General features: G+C 31.3%; 1 long non-coding RNA gene across 1 annotated transcript in view; it reads left to right on the forward strand.

The window, feature by feature from the left end:
- The window catches only part of LOC134730009 (uncharacterized), a 178,511-nt gene extending 165,328 nt beyond the window's left edge, over positions 1 to 13,183 (forward strand). Inside the window, exons 3-4 of the long non-coding RNA XR_010111592.1 lie at positions 736 to 857; positions 12,878 to 13,183. This is a non-coding gene — a long non-coding RNA (uncharacterized LOC134730009). The remainder of the gene's footprint in view (positions 1 to 735; positions 858 to 12,877) is intronic.
- Positions 13,184 to 13,749: the final 566 nt, after the last annotated feature.

Here is a 13,749-nt window from a genome sequence, read left to right on the forward strand (position 1 = left end):
GCTAGGCCTGATAATTAAATTTACATAAGACAGATAACAGGAGAAAATCATACGAATGTATTTAAAACAAGATTTAATGGAAGAAAGAATAATTTGAAAATTCTGAAATTTGGCATGGGAACATTCATAAGGAAATGAACATCCAAAGACAGATAGATTTGAGCACTTGCATACACTTACATAGTAAATTGGACAAACAGTAGCAAATTTTGGAAATAAGTCAATGGAGCTTGGGCTACCCTAGTTAAGTGGATAGAGAAGAAATTAGAAAGATAAGAGTGAGTTCAACAAGTTTTGTTTGTACAGATTTCCCTCAGCCTCACCTTTCCAGCTTTTATAATAAGAATGATACTGATAATTTTCTATTGGTTTAGGGAGAACATCTTTCATATGGCAATTTCATTTCTTGCTTTTAAGAAGGAAGGTCAGAGTGTTCTTGGAACTGCTGTTTTACAACTACCTTTAACTTAAAATAGTCAGTATTCCAGGGAAGCGTATTTTAGGGTGGTGTGTTCTAAACTTCTTCAATATTATGAAGTAAATTTAAGCATGTCTTCTCTCTGCTCTCTAATCTCTATGTCAATAATATCTTTTTCAATTTATTTCAAAGTGATGTCAAGATTTGCGAGTTAAAAAAACAAATATAATAAATTTTGAAATGTGCTAGTGAAATGAAGAAAACCAATGCATGAAAATGCTAATGAATGGGCTTAATTCATTATTTTTTTTTTTTAGATGGCATCTCTTTCTGTTGCTCAGGCTGGAGTGCAGTAACGTGATCTTGGCTGACTGCAGCCTCGACCTCCTGGGCTCAAGCAATCCTCCTGCCTATACCTCCCAAATAGATGATACCACAGGTGGGTGCCACCACGCTCAGCTAATTTTTGTATTTTTAGTAGAGACAGGGTTTCATCATGCTGCCCAGGCAGGTCTTGAACTCCTGACCTCAAGTGATCTGCCTGCCTCTGCCTCCCACAGTGCTGGGATTACAGGTGTGAGCCACTGAGTCTGGCATGGTTTAATCCATTTGATAAAAATTTATCCTCTCGTTGTTTAAGATAGTCACCAATGATCTCTTGACTACTTTATTGAATAATCATTAAATTAATAGAGCATACAAATTATATTCAGGTCATTTAATTTTCCTTTTTTATTTTTCTTACTAGAGTATAAAAACAGTTACCAGAATACCATTAAGTACTAAGTTACTTTTATTGGTGATGAGACCAAAAGGAAAAAAATATACTATTGATATTGTCCAAATGACTTCAGAAAAATCTTGTAAGCCCTTGGGTGAATGGTTGCTGGTGATTAGAAAGCAATTCTGATAGGTATAGAGAAATAAATCCAGAACTCAGTAGTTGATACTCAGGAACAGCCAGTTGGCATCCATAATTAGATTTGAGCAATTGTCAAAATGTAAACATGTTAAGTAGTTGGAGCTTTTCTAAAACCTGCAGTGTTTCTACATATAGGCAGAGCACAGTGACGTTTCTCCCTCTGATCTAATTAGCAACAAGAAAATAAATTTAAAATATAAGGGAACAAATAAGAATTTGAAAATTCTGTTATTCTTTGAACGTACTTGGTCATTTAGAGGTGAGTTCATATTAAGGCAAATTATTTTACAATAACAAAGGAACAAAGAAATAGAACTGGCTAAGGTAATACATTTCTAGTTAAAGGCATCTCAAAAAATGGAAGGTAAGAACTTCTTTTATCGAGAAGCATGATTTATTGGGCCATATAGTAAATTAAAGGAATAAGTCTAAAAACTTTATATCATTATGAAATGTCATTGTGAGAATCAAATTCTGTTGTTTTTTATTCCAACTATAAATAACATGTGTTGCTTTGCTTATTTAAAACATTAGTGGGTGAAATTTTTGTGTTCTTTAACATTTTTATACAACTGAAACTTTAAAATATTTTGTGTCTAACTATATTTATCTACTTTCCACCGAAATTTTTCAGACATGTTTATATTTAAGCACACTATTCTAATGCCACTGTAATTAAAAAACAAAGCAACATGGATGTTTTTCTGACATGACATTTGTTCCTCCACATATATTTATTAATTCAGTAAAGATCTTCCCAATGTAAAAATCCTCACTTAATCAAATTCAACTAAACTATTAGAATCATATTTTAATCAATGATGCTTATCAAGAATGAAACTTACACATTTTGATCAAGCAAGGTAGAATATATTGGGAATCCATACAAATAGTACATATCAACACGAAAACCTGATGTAATATTCCATTTTTGTTTAAAACATACACACGCAAAGCACACACACGTACACACACACCCTTACCCCAAAGGTAAGAATTTGCCTTTTATTTTAGACTCATAAGAATTAATTTTTAAGGATATTTTTAAATAAATAGGGGTTTAGTACATAACTCTACATTTTTAAATCTGTCTTCATATTCAGTAATCAGCCCACTTGCTTTTCAATTAGTTGAGGTTACACAGTTTCATTTAATATTTGAATTATTCAGTTTAATTAAAGTAACAAATTCAGACTTAAATGTGCTCAAAGGGGTAGAAAAATTAATTGCAATTTAGAATGTAGCATTTACAAAAATATGTCCTCCAGCAGCCTGGAACTTAAAAATATTTGGGTTAAAATTTGAAAAGTTATTCATTTGAAGCTCCAAAATATGCCAAGTTTACAAAAATATTAAATAAACAATATTACTCATACATTACTTGATAATTTCATAATTTTTATTTATTTGCAAAGTGAGTGGCACAGGGACATAATAGGCATAACTTAAAAATACGTAATGTAAATATTACAGCACTGTAAACAATTTTTATGAAAGCATTAATAAAATACTATTTGTATTTAGAAATGTATTTACAGATCAGCAGTCCAGTACATGAAGGTGTTCAGCATTGAAAATCACAACAATAGTGCAAGCTTACATGTGTTTTAGAGTACTTACTATATGAGCTACTGTAATAGAAATTTTGCAATGTGCTAGAAAATGGTACTGCCTCCTTTTTATGTTTCAATAATGTGATGAAGTATGTACTATTACGTTTTCTAGAATGTGTGGATGTTGATATCATAAAACATTGTTTGGATAAAAAATTATACATTGTAAAGCATGCATGCCATTCATTATTTAAAATTAACAACAAACTCAGATACATACATTGCATAGACAACATCAGACCAGATTTGGAAATCAGGAAGATAAGAATTAGAAAATAAAAATGACTTCCTTATGTACACATATCAAACTCTCTAAAATTAAAAATCTAGCTTTATAATTTACATCTTGCTGTTATTACTGTCTAGACCACATTTAGAATAGTATTTAGTGTTGATTAATACTAATAACAATAATTAATGGTGAAAAATATAACCAATAGTATTTACTAAAGGGAAATATGGTTATTATTAATGTATCTTTATGATCAATTCATATTTAATATATTATCAAATTTATAGAATTATCTACTTCAGTATTTTTCAATGAGAGATGGATTTTTAAAAATTATTATGCTGTGCCCTTACCTTTAGTTTATGGTAACACATTGCCTTTGATGGACTATTTTTTTTTTCACCTATCGATCTTTGAATAATTAGAAGACATTGTACAATCAATGTATTTAGTGATTTATTGTGAGAGTGTAACCCCCCCATACACCATTTTAATAGAGATAACAAAAAGTTATTATAAGATTAATAATAATCCTCTGGTCTGTGGCATCTTAAAATTATAAAAATATAGTAATTCCTCTAAGTAGTGTTTTGCTTGTTCTTTGTTAGTTTTCTATCGGCTGAATTTATGCACTATAGAAAATTATGTAAACAATCTGCCAATTTATGGCAATATTAGTTTTCTTTCTTTTTTAAATAAAATATTATATTAATTAGTTTATACTCACATAATGACTCTATTTCCTCTCAACTGACAGTGAGAATATAATATTAGTAAAAGCCGTTCTTCCTATGCCCCCATATAATTATTCTTGGAACACCCTTGGCATGTATAAGCATCTCCAGAATTTGCTTTGACTAATGCACAACTCTAGAAAAAAAGTTATTTGAGGTAAGGTGTGAATTTGAATTTAACAATGCAAGTAGAAGAATTTAGAGGAACTAATCAGGTTGCAGATGGGGACATAATTAGTTTGCTAAGCATGTTATAAACTATTGAGAACAATTGTCAACGGCTCTTATTGAAAGTGGAAGGAAGGCTAACCTAGAGAAAAGTTTGATACAACTCTATCCCATTTTAGGTAATCTGTTGGGATTGTATTATTACAGATAATGGTCTATCTAGGTACTTGTAATCCTGTGATACTATTTTCAAATAAGCAGAAATAATCTGTTTCTTACAAATATAAAATTTAACAAATATGAGAATAATCTAAAAGAAAGCACATCACAAAAGTCTAGGATAAAGTTTCATGCATTGCTACTTTAATTGTTAACATTTCAAGCATAATAATAAACAAATCTTCCGAAAATTTTCTTTGCTTCACATATAAAAATGTACAGAAGTTAAATAATTTTATCCTTCTTTATTTCCCATTATTTTTGCGTCTTTTGGAATTAAATGCAAGCTAAAATAGATATAACTAGAACTTATTAAAACTACATCTTCAGAGTAATCCTGTTATCTAAAGTTTAAATTTAAGGGAGGCAGAACTTTACCTATATTCATTTTAAATTCTCAGCTGGGGCTTTTTAACAAAAAGATTAACAAGAGAAAAATATGCCCCATGCAGGAGAAATCTCAATGAACAGTAACTAAAAAAGATGGCTTAGAACCCCAACTTGTATAACTACTTTAACAAAGAATAATAAAGTTGTCCAATGACAGGACAGAGAAAAACAGTTTTAGGCTTCCATAGCTGGAAACTTAAAACTCACCCATATTTTCACATTGTTCTTTTTCCCCAGAGAATTTAGCAAGCATCTCTTTATTTCTATTGTCTCTGAGTTACAGATCTGTGAAGGCCAATTTTAGGTGTCAACTGGATTGGATTAAGGATACCTAGAAAACTTGTAAAGTATTATTTCTGGCTGTATCTGTGAGGTTGTTTCCAGAGGACAGTGGTGAACTAAGTGGGGAGGGTCTGCCCTCAATGTGGCGTGGCAACATCCAATTGGCTGAGTCCAGATACAACAAATAAGGCAAAGGAAAGGTGATCCTCTTTCTCCTCAAACTGGGCAATATAGATTGGCTGCGTCCCCAGCCAAATATCATCTTGAATTCCCATAATCCCCACATGTCGTGGGAGGGACCTGATGGGAGGTAATTGAATCACGGGGGTTAGTTACCTCCATGCTGTTCTCGTGATAGTGAGTTCTCACGAGACCTGACGGTTTTATGAGGGGCTTTTCCCTCTTTTGCTCAGCATTTCTCCTTGCTGCCGCCAGGTGAAGAAGGACGTGTTTGCTTCCCTTTCTGCCATGAATGTTTCCTGAGGCCTCTCCAGCCCTGTGGAAATGTGAATCAATTAAACTTTTTTCCTTTATAAACAACCCAGTCTGGGATATGTCTTTGGTAGCAGTGTGGAAATTGACTAATAAAGTGGAAACTTCACAACTCCAGGTTGTCTATCCTCTGGGCTTCAGGACTTATATCAATGGTCCTCCAGATTCCTAGGCCTTCAGTATCAGACTGAGAGTTACACCACCAACTTCCCTGAGGCTTTCAAAAATGGACTGCTGGACACTAGCAGCATCCCTGGGTCTCCTGCTTACTGATGGCCGGTCATGGAAATTCTCAGTTTACATGAGCCGATTTCCCTAATATATATAATTTATGTATATATATGTATATATCCACATCTATATCCGTATTTATATCCTATTGGTTCTGTGAATGTGGAGAATTCTAATACAATACCCATGTTAAACTTATAATATTGGAAAAGTTTTGGGATCTTTATTATTTAAGTTTCCCCATCCCCAACCAGTTATTGCCAGAATCTTTTATACTTTTATGTATTTTGACTTTCCAAGAAGGGCATTTGTTATTCTTATTCAGAGAATTACTTTACCAGGCCCCTCTAGTTTTTCAGAAGAAGGTATGAACTTCTGTAGAATTTGGCAAAAGCAGTTTTCATTTAAAAAATGTCCTGGACTGTGCATTTAGGGGGAAACGTTATTGGTATTTTCAGCAGGGAATAGATTTAAGAATATCTGTTTTTTAGGGGCAATAAGGCTCTGTGTGTGTGTGTTTGTGTGTGTGTGTGTGTAGTTTGGGAAGAAACAAGTGGGGAATTATGAAATTGAGCAAGAGTTGAATAAATACAAGGAAGAGAGAAGGATTTTGTTAATAGGTTGTCCAAGCACCCCAGGCCTTGATTTATCATGCATACAACAATCAGGGTTGTTGCTGTTGTTGTTCTAAGCCAATAGAAAAAGGACATATAAAGTTATTCTTTCAATATACTGTTGAATTTAAATAACAGATATATAATGCATGGTATATTCATTAGAGAAATTAAACTATGATTTCCATGTCTATCTCTATATTTTTATTGGAATATTTGGATTTGAAATATTTAAAATTTTTAAAGTGATCAACAAGACTTCAGGTAAAATGAGAATGTACTGCTGTGTAAAATGTTAAATAAAAATCTCCACACAACAAATTAGAAACCTATGTATATTTATATATTTTTTAATCTACAGGTTAATTCTACTTTAGGGGATGAATTGTGTAACTTATTTTACAAATATGCATGTCATCCACTTAGAAAATGCATTGCTATAAAACCTTCATTTATGTAAGATTTTAAATCAAAGGAACACTCTACCATATCTGGGCTTATCTTTTGGTGTTTCTACCTAAGCTCCTATTCCTATTCTGTCACCAGAAATAAGGTTCATCCATTGACACTAAAATTACTTTTCTTCATTGTGTTTCTTTGTCTTACAAGGGCCAACTTACCTTCTAACTCTTGTCCCTCCAGATTAATGAGTTTTCTGGTTTTGCCAGGATGCCTTTTAACTTTCTTTCTCTAGAAGGCACTTATTTCTGGATGCTTCAATCTTACAAGTTTTTCCAAGTTGCTGCCGTGACTTTGGCTCCCTCCCATAATTTTAGGGCTGATGTATGTGTGTTATTTTGCCCTTCATTTATATTTATCTTTACCTATTTTGTCAAATGTTTGAAAAATATATTGGAAGCTTGTATTCATACTGCAATAGTTTTTGGACAAATTTTAACAATAATTTATGAAAACATTGTTGAATATGTTATACATATATTCAATAAGTTACAAGGCAGCTGATTTATGAACAAAAAACTTGAAGAGACTATTTTTTATGTCTTAGATAATTTAATATTTTCAAACCATTTACATTGTTTTTATTTTGGTATGAGTTTTTCTTCATTTTATTTTCAGATATGGAATTCTCTAAAATGTTATGTTGAAAGAATCTGAGATACAATGTATGGATTGAATATTTTATTTACACAGTATTTTGTCATAAAATTTAAACACGTAATATTGACCAGATTTTATGAATTATGATTACTCTCTCCATATGCAGTCTGTGCCATTTTCAGTTGCGAAATACTATAATTTTATATTACTGGAAATTCCTTTTACATGATTCTAGCGTTGTATATGCAGTTCTGTTCATTAAAGTGCTATTTTCATTCAACACTATTTGCAGAAAACAACAATCAAGTGTTCTTATTCTACAAATTAGGTAATTATTACTTAACACTGACCTTTCTTTTCATTAAACACTTACTCATTTCGTTGATGTAAATAGCATCATGAAAATTAAAGATGCAAGTTTCTTCAAAAATTAGCTCAATGAATTAAGACTAAGTAAAACATAGTATGTCCCATCGAATTATTAAAGTTAATATTTTCCAGTTCATAAAATTTAGTATAAATATAATTTTTCAAATTTCACCTTTTTACTAACATATTATTTGTTTTTCTTACATATTAGTGAAGGTATAATTAAATAACAAGTCAAATCTTATTTGAGAAGTAACATAATTTTTTTTAATGTATGATATTCCCAGTTTTTCACAATGGAGAATTTTTTATAGGAAGAAAAAGAGTTTAACTATTAATCCCTCATTTTTAAGTTGTTTTGTTTTTAACATATTGGTTTATCTGTCAATGGCACGTTTTCTGAACAAAAACATTTTGAACCAGATAATTTCTCCTGTTCTATTTTAATGATAATATACTTAAAAAGTACTTTGATTCAGAGAAATAGTTTATATACTGACAATGCTAGCTTTTATAAAACCTATGTGTCTATTATAATCGATCAATTCCTATGTGTTAAATGATTTCTAATTTACATTTCTTGTAGTATGAATATTGAAAGTAATGCATATGGACTTAAAGTTCACATTTAGTTTTCAAATGTAGTATCACAATTTCTTGTTAATCCCTTCTTTTGAATTTGTCAAGTAAATGCATGTATGTATATACATCCACAGTATACCTATATGTGTGTGTACATACACACATACACACAGATAATATACATACACATACATACATAAATACGTAACTCACAGTTCTTGGTGGTTGTATTTGTTTTTTTAGATCCATACTCTAGCTGCCACTAGTGACCTGCAAGCTGGTTTGTACTTCACAAAGCTTCTCACCCGGCAATCATTAAACCCCAATCACATTGGGCAAGCTTCTATATTTATTAGGATGGCAAGAAGATGTATCTGAACATGTTTTTAAAGTGATCAGTATATTTCTTAGACAATTTCTATCTTCCTCAACATTTGTAGCTTGATTAGGAATATTACTAGAATGATACAGAAAAATTTTTATGTTTAAACACAAACAGTGTTAAAAAGTTGCAATATTTCCCTTGTTATAAAAAGGACTATAATCAAGTATAAGTTATAAATAGTTTATATATTATAAATAACTGCACAATTAACAATTTAGATTTTATGTATGTATGCATACTACAAAAACATCTGTGATATTTAATTACACAACAAAGATTTGAATAAGGTAAGAAAATATCCCATATGAAACTCCATTGAAACTAACATACAAGCAATGAACAACAAAAATTGATAAAATTGAGTTTCAGGTATTTATTTTGATATATTTGTAGCAAGAGAGAGTATAAAGCACTTTATAAAGTTTTTGAAATATAGTGCACATTCAAAAATAACTTTTATCAATTACAATTATTAGTACAGATTTCATATGCATAATGAGGTGATATGTGAGGAAAGAAAAATATTAGTTTTTGCTTTAAGATTTTGTTCTGTAGTTTCTATTGGCCAATAGGCCTGTCATATTTTTAGCATATTTTAGCATCAAATTTAAAGATTATAGTTGATTATTTTTCAAAGAACATGTGGCATTCTTATTAGGATAAATGGAATAATGATTTGACTAGTAAATGTTTTTTTTTTTCATTCTGTAAATAAAAAGACACAAAGTAAATTTTCACAAGCATATCTGTATGGCTTCATTCCACCAGAGACTATACTCAAGCACAGAAGAAAAGGAGAGAATTTTTTCTTTTTTCTGTGATAATGGGAGCAATATTTATGAATAATTGCTCATGAATTAAGATAGTTAAAACCGCCCCCAAAGACTCTTATATTAACTTTTATACTAGCACTTCTCTTCTACTTTCATCACTCTCTTTTTTCACTCATAAATTTAGAGCTATATACCAGTTTTTATGAAATATCATTATCAGAAATTTATCTTCCCCCAAATTTTCAACAAAGGGCAAAAATAATAACAATATCAAATTTTTATTTTACTATTGAAGTTACCTTTCATGGGGTAAGACAAAGATCATGGATGGGAGTCTAACATCAAAGAGAGCAAACTTTTAGTAAAAGAAAATTAAAAGGCCAGGTTTTCAAGAAATTGTAGCATTAAGGGTAAAGATAAGGTAACCTAGATTTTAGGCACAATACTGTCGCATTTATGCACAGTACTTGAGTTTCTGGTGTTCAAAAAGTTTTCCATCACCTTTATTTTGTTTCTATATTTTTTAGGTGATTCCAGTTTTATTTACAAAATTGAATAGCAAAGCCTAGCCACTGGAGATGATTAATAGAGTTGATAGAGTGTTGTGTACTAAGAAAAGGCACATATACTAGTGGTTCTATGAACAAAATACATGTCCCAAGCTTGGAGTTTCTGCTTTTCATTGTGGTGTCAAGAATAATAGTAGATATATCCTGATAGGTGATGTGTGATGTGTTAGAGTAGAATTTAGAGTGGTGTTTTGATGCCATTTCTGTTTTTGACACAAACTGAATTCAAGATAAATTCTAAGAGTTGGTAGGGAGGGTCTTTTTGCATATTTATTAAATAAATCAATTTTATAAAGAGGATTGTAAATTGTTGAAATTACTCGTAGAGCTAGTTGAAGAGTGTCACACATTGGTTACAAAAATAAGCCATGGAAAAAAACATGTGGGATTAAAGCCATCATCTTTCATTCACCACCAGCTTTGGTTTGACATATGTTGATTTTAGCATCTTGAGCGTAAGTTTATTGATGTGTTCAAATAAACAACAACAATCTTAAATCATAGCGTTGCAGTGAAAATTAAATGAATAACACATATAAAGTAACACTGTAAAACATATAATTTCATGACTATTATTTCATAAGTATTAACTAGTTTAAGTATACATAAATAATATAATATTCATTTTTTGGATAAAATAATTAAAATATTGATATATGGCTACAAATTCAATGAACATATAGGTACAATTTTATTGGTTATTTACTTTATTATACCTGACCATATTTGGAAAAAATAACTCATGACATAACAAAATTAAAATATGTTATATAACAATATGAAGGTTAAGGTAAATTAAATTTTACGCAGACTTTCTTGAGTCTTTCTTGCTTCCCCGCTAGCCCTGGAGAAACAGGCTGCTGTGCTGTGAACTGCTTATGGTGGACACTGTGTGTCAGGAATGTAGGCTGACTCTAGACAATAAGGACCACTTCTGACCAACAGCCAACAAAACACTGAATTTTTTTTGGCAATATGAATGAATGTGGAAATGGATTCTCTTTCTGTCAAGCCCATAGATGAGAATGCAGCCTGCCTGACAAATTTACTACAGCCTAAAGTGATGCTAAAGCAAAGAACTAAGCTAATCCATACCCAACTCTTGACCTGAAGTAACTGTGAGACAATAAATACGTGTTGTTTTAAGCCACTAATTTTATGGCAATTTGTCATGCAACAATCAAAAATTAACACAATTCCTTTCATTTTACACTGATTTTAACCACATTTTTAATTCTATTCTCTCTGTCTCCTAACAGCAAGCATTTCTGGACCTTCTCTTTGCATATTTGCTCTTTTCTCAGCTATTGCCTACTCCTACATAATTCTGAGGTTAAGATTTCTTTGCCCTTTTCTTTCCAATTCCAATGTGGCAGGTTAAGACCATAGCTATTTTTAACCTCTCCCATACTAATGCAACTAAATGCAATACAACTATGGCATTAATAGTTATAAACAAACTGGTAAAAATGAGAGGATACTATTTAGAAAAGACCTCAGAATAGAAATTGTGATAACAGTAAAGCCTAGTTGAGTAGTCTTAAATAATCTATCGCAATGTACATAAAATCACATCATTTTAATTTTACTTTATTGGTTGTAGAATATGCCAATATACTTTTTAAAATGTGACTTCACTAAACACCTTCAAGATCATTTTAACAGTATTGCTTTTTACACGAAGAAATTTAGATTCAGAAGGGCTAATATTCCCAAAGTTAAACAGCCAATTAAATGCTACAGCTTACACTGTAATCCAGACCTATAGATGGCTATGTGTATGATCTCTTAATTAAGCCAGTAATTTTCAATCTGTACTCAGTAAATCTTCTAAATGTTAACCCTCCTTTTTCATAGTATACCACCAACAATCGAATCTTCTGAATATTTCTTTTGTTCGTCAATTTTACATATTTTGATTTTGTCCTTATCAGAATGCCATTATCATTATATAATGTTTTCAGTTGTTAAACATCTTTAAAGCCATTGCTTAATTAATGTTGATTTCATCATTTGATTATGATACAGCAGTGTTCTATAACAAGTTTTATGATAGTTCATCTACATTGTAATGGTTCAGGGGCAGTGCTTGGTAGAAGTAAAATAAACATAAGAGAAATGTCTCCTTTCATTGTTCAACTGTTAGATGAATGTGTAATCTCTTTGACTTTAAGCTGGTCTAGCCTTATATTTCCCAGCTAGAAGGTAGTCAGTGTAAGGAATCCTAGAATTAACTATGACTATGAGTAATAACTATTAAGTATCATGTTTGCATATGAAGAACTTGAAGCCTAGAGAGGGAGAGATACGTTTTAGTGATACTTAACTGAATATATAATCAGTAAAAAAAGATTTGATATTTTAGCTTTAGTATTCTTTACAATACTAATTACATAATCAAGTTTTCCAATGCAATACTCGTTTGAGAGTCTTCCTCAGTACAGATAAATTGATTACAGTACTAAGAATTAATTATTTCAACATAAAGTGGAAATAAATATTGGTTGAAAAAAAAGTTTAAATTCAATTCTGCCAGTTAATTGAAAGTTTTATTCTTTCATCAGGAGGCTATATCTTAGGTATAAATGAAGAAATTGATGCCATACTTGATGTTTCCAACAGCCCAGGATCCTAAAAGAAACAGAAATCAGTCTTAATTATTTAATGTAGATAGTAAGATTTCTACAACATGATTAATAGGATAGAAGAAGTTGAAATCTGTGGGCTAATGTGTGACTATTAGTTTCAAGATAAATCTACCATACCTGAATTCAAAGGTCAGAAAGCCCCTGTCATTACTACTACTACCTTTTCTCTCACTGCAGCTGCCTAAAAGCCATGAATCTGAACCAAGTCCTGGAATGTGAAGTCTGACAACCACAAAAAAAACTATATCCTCGGAGCTTGCTTGCCACTCTTCGCGGCCATGGGAAGAAGCCCTCTTATCACCTCTACTTTTTATAATTCATGCAAGAGCTTCTCATTACCAATACCTCACTTAGGTTACTTTTAGCTTCAGAGGATCTGAGAAATGCGATTTTTAAAATACACTTGACATGTTGTAACAGAGAATTTAAAAGGAAAAAAGGAAGAAATATCATAAACAATAAACCGTTTTACAGATAAAAAAATTTATCTCTACCTCAATATGGAACATGAAAAAACAGAACTATAATATAGAGAGAAAAATAATTAAAATTGTGTAAGTCTAGTTAAAGATAACTAAAATTTTATTCCACTGGGTTGTAATTATCTAAATCCATTAACTGCAAAACAATATATCTTTCTCATTCACATGTGTAAAAAAAAGTGTCAACATACAGAAAAATTTAAAATTGCTTAATTAAACTTTATTATTATGTTTTGTATTAGTAGACTGCAAACTTATACAATTACAATTTTTAATATCAGTCTTCTTTTTTCTAAGATGGTGTTGGAGGCAGTGTTAGCATGTCTCTCCCACTTGGAAAGACAAAATAGTGAGTAGAGATTCATACTGTAAACTTTTTTCCAAGAAGCAATGCAGGAACTTAATAGGAAAACTGAAAGAAATCACAGAACCTTTGAAAGAAATGACAGGCTGCATCCTACACTGTGAGCCAGGAGAAAAACTGTAAGTCTCCAGAGTGCAAGAAGGGGAGAGACTGCCTCCAGGATATGAGCCCCCATGGGAGAGCCTGGGAATCCAGCCCACAGG

This window comes from Pan paniscus, chromosome 2 (genome assembly GCF_029289425.2).
Source record: "Pan paniscus chromosome 2, NHGRI_mPanPan1-v2.0_pri, whole genome shotgun sequence".
Lineage (NCBI taxonomy): Eukaryota > Metazoa > Chordata > Mammalia > Primates > Hominidae > Pan > Pan paniscus.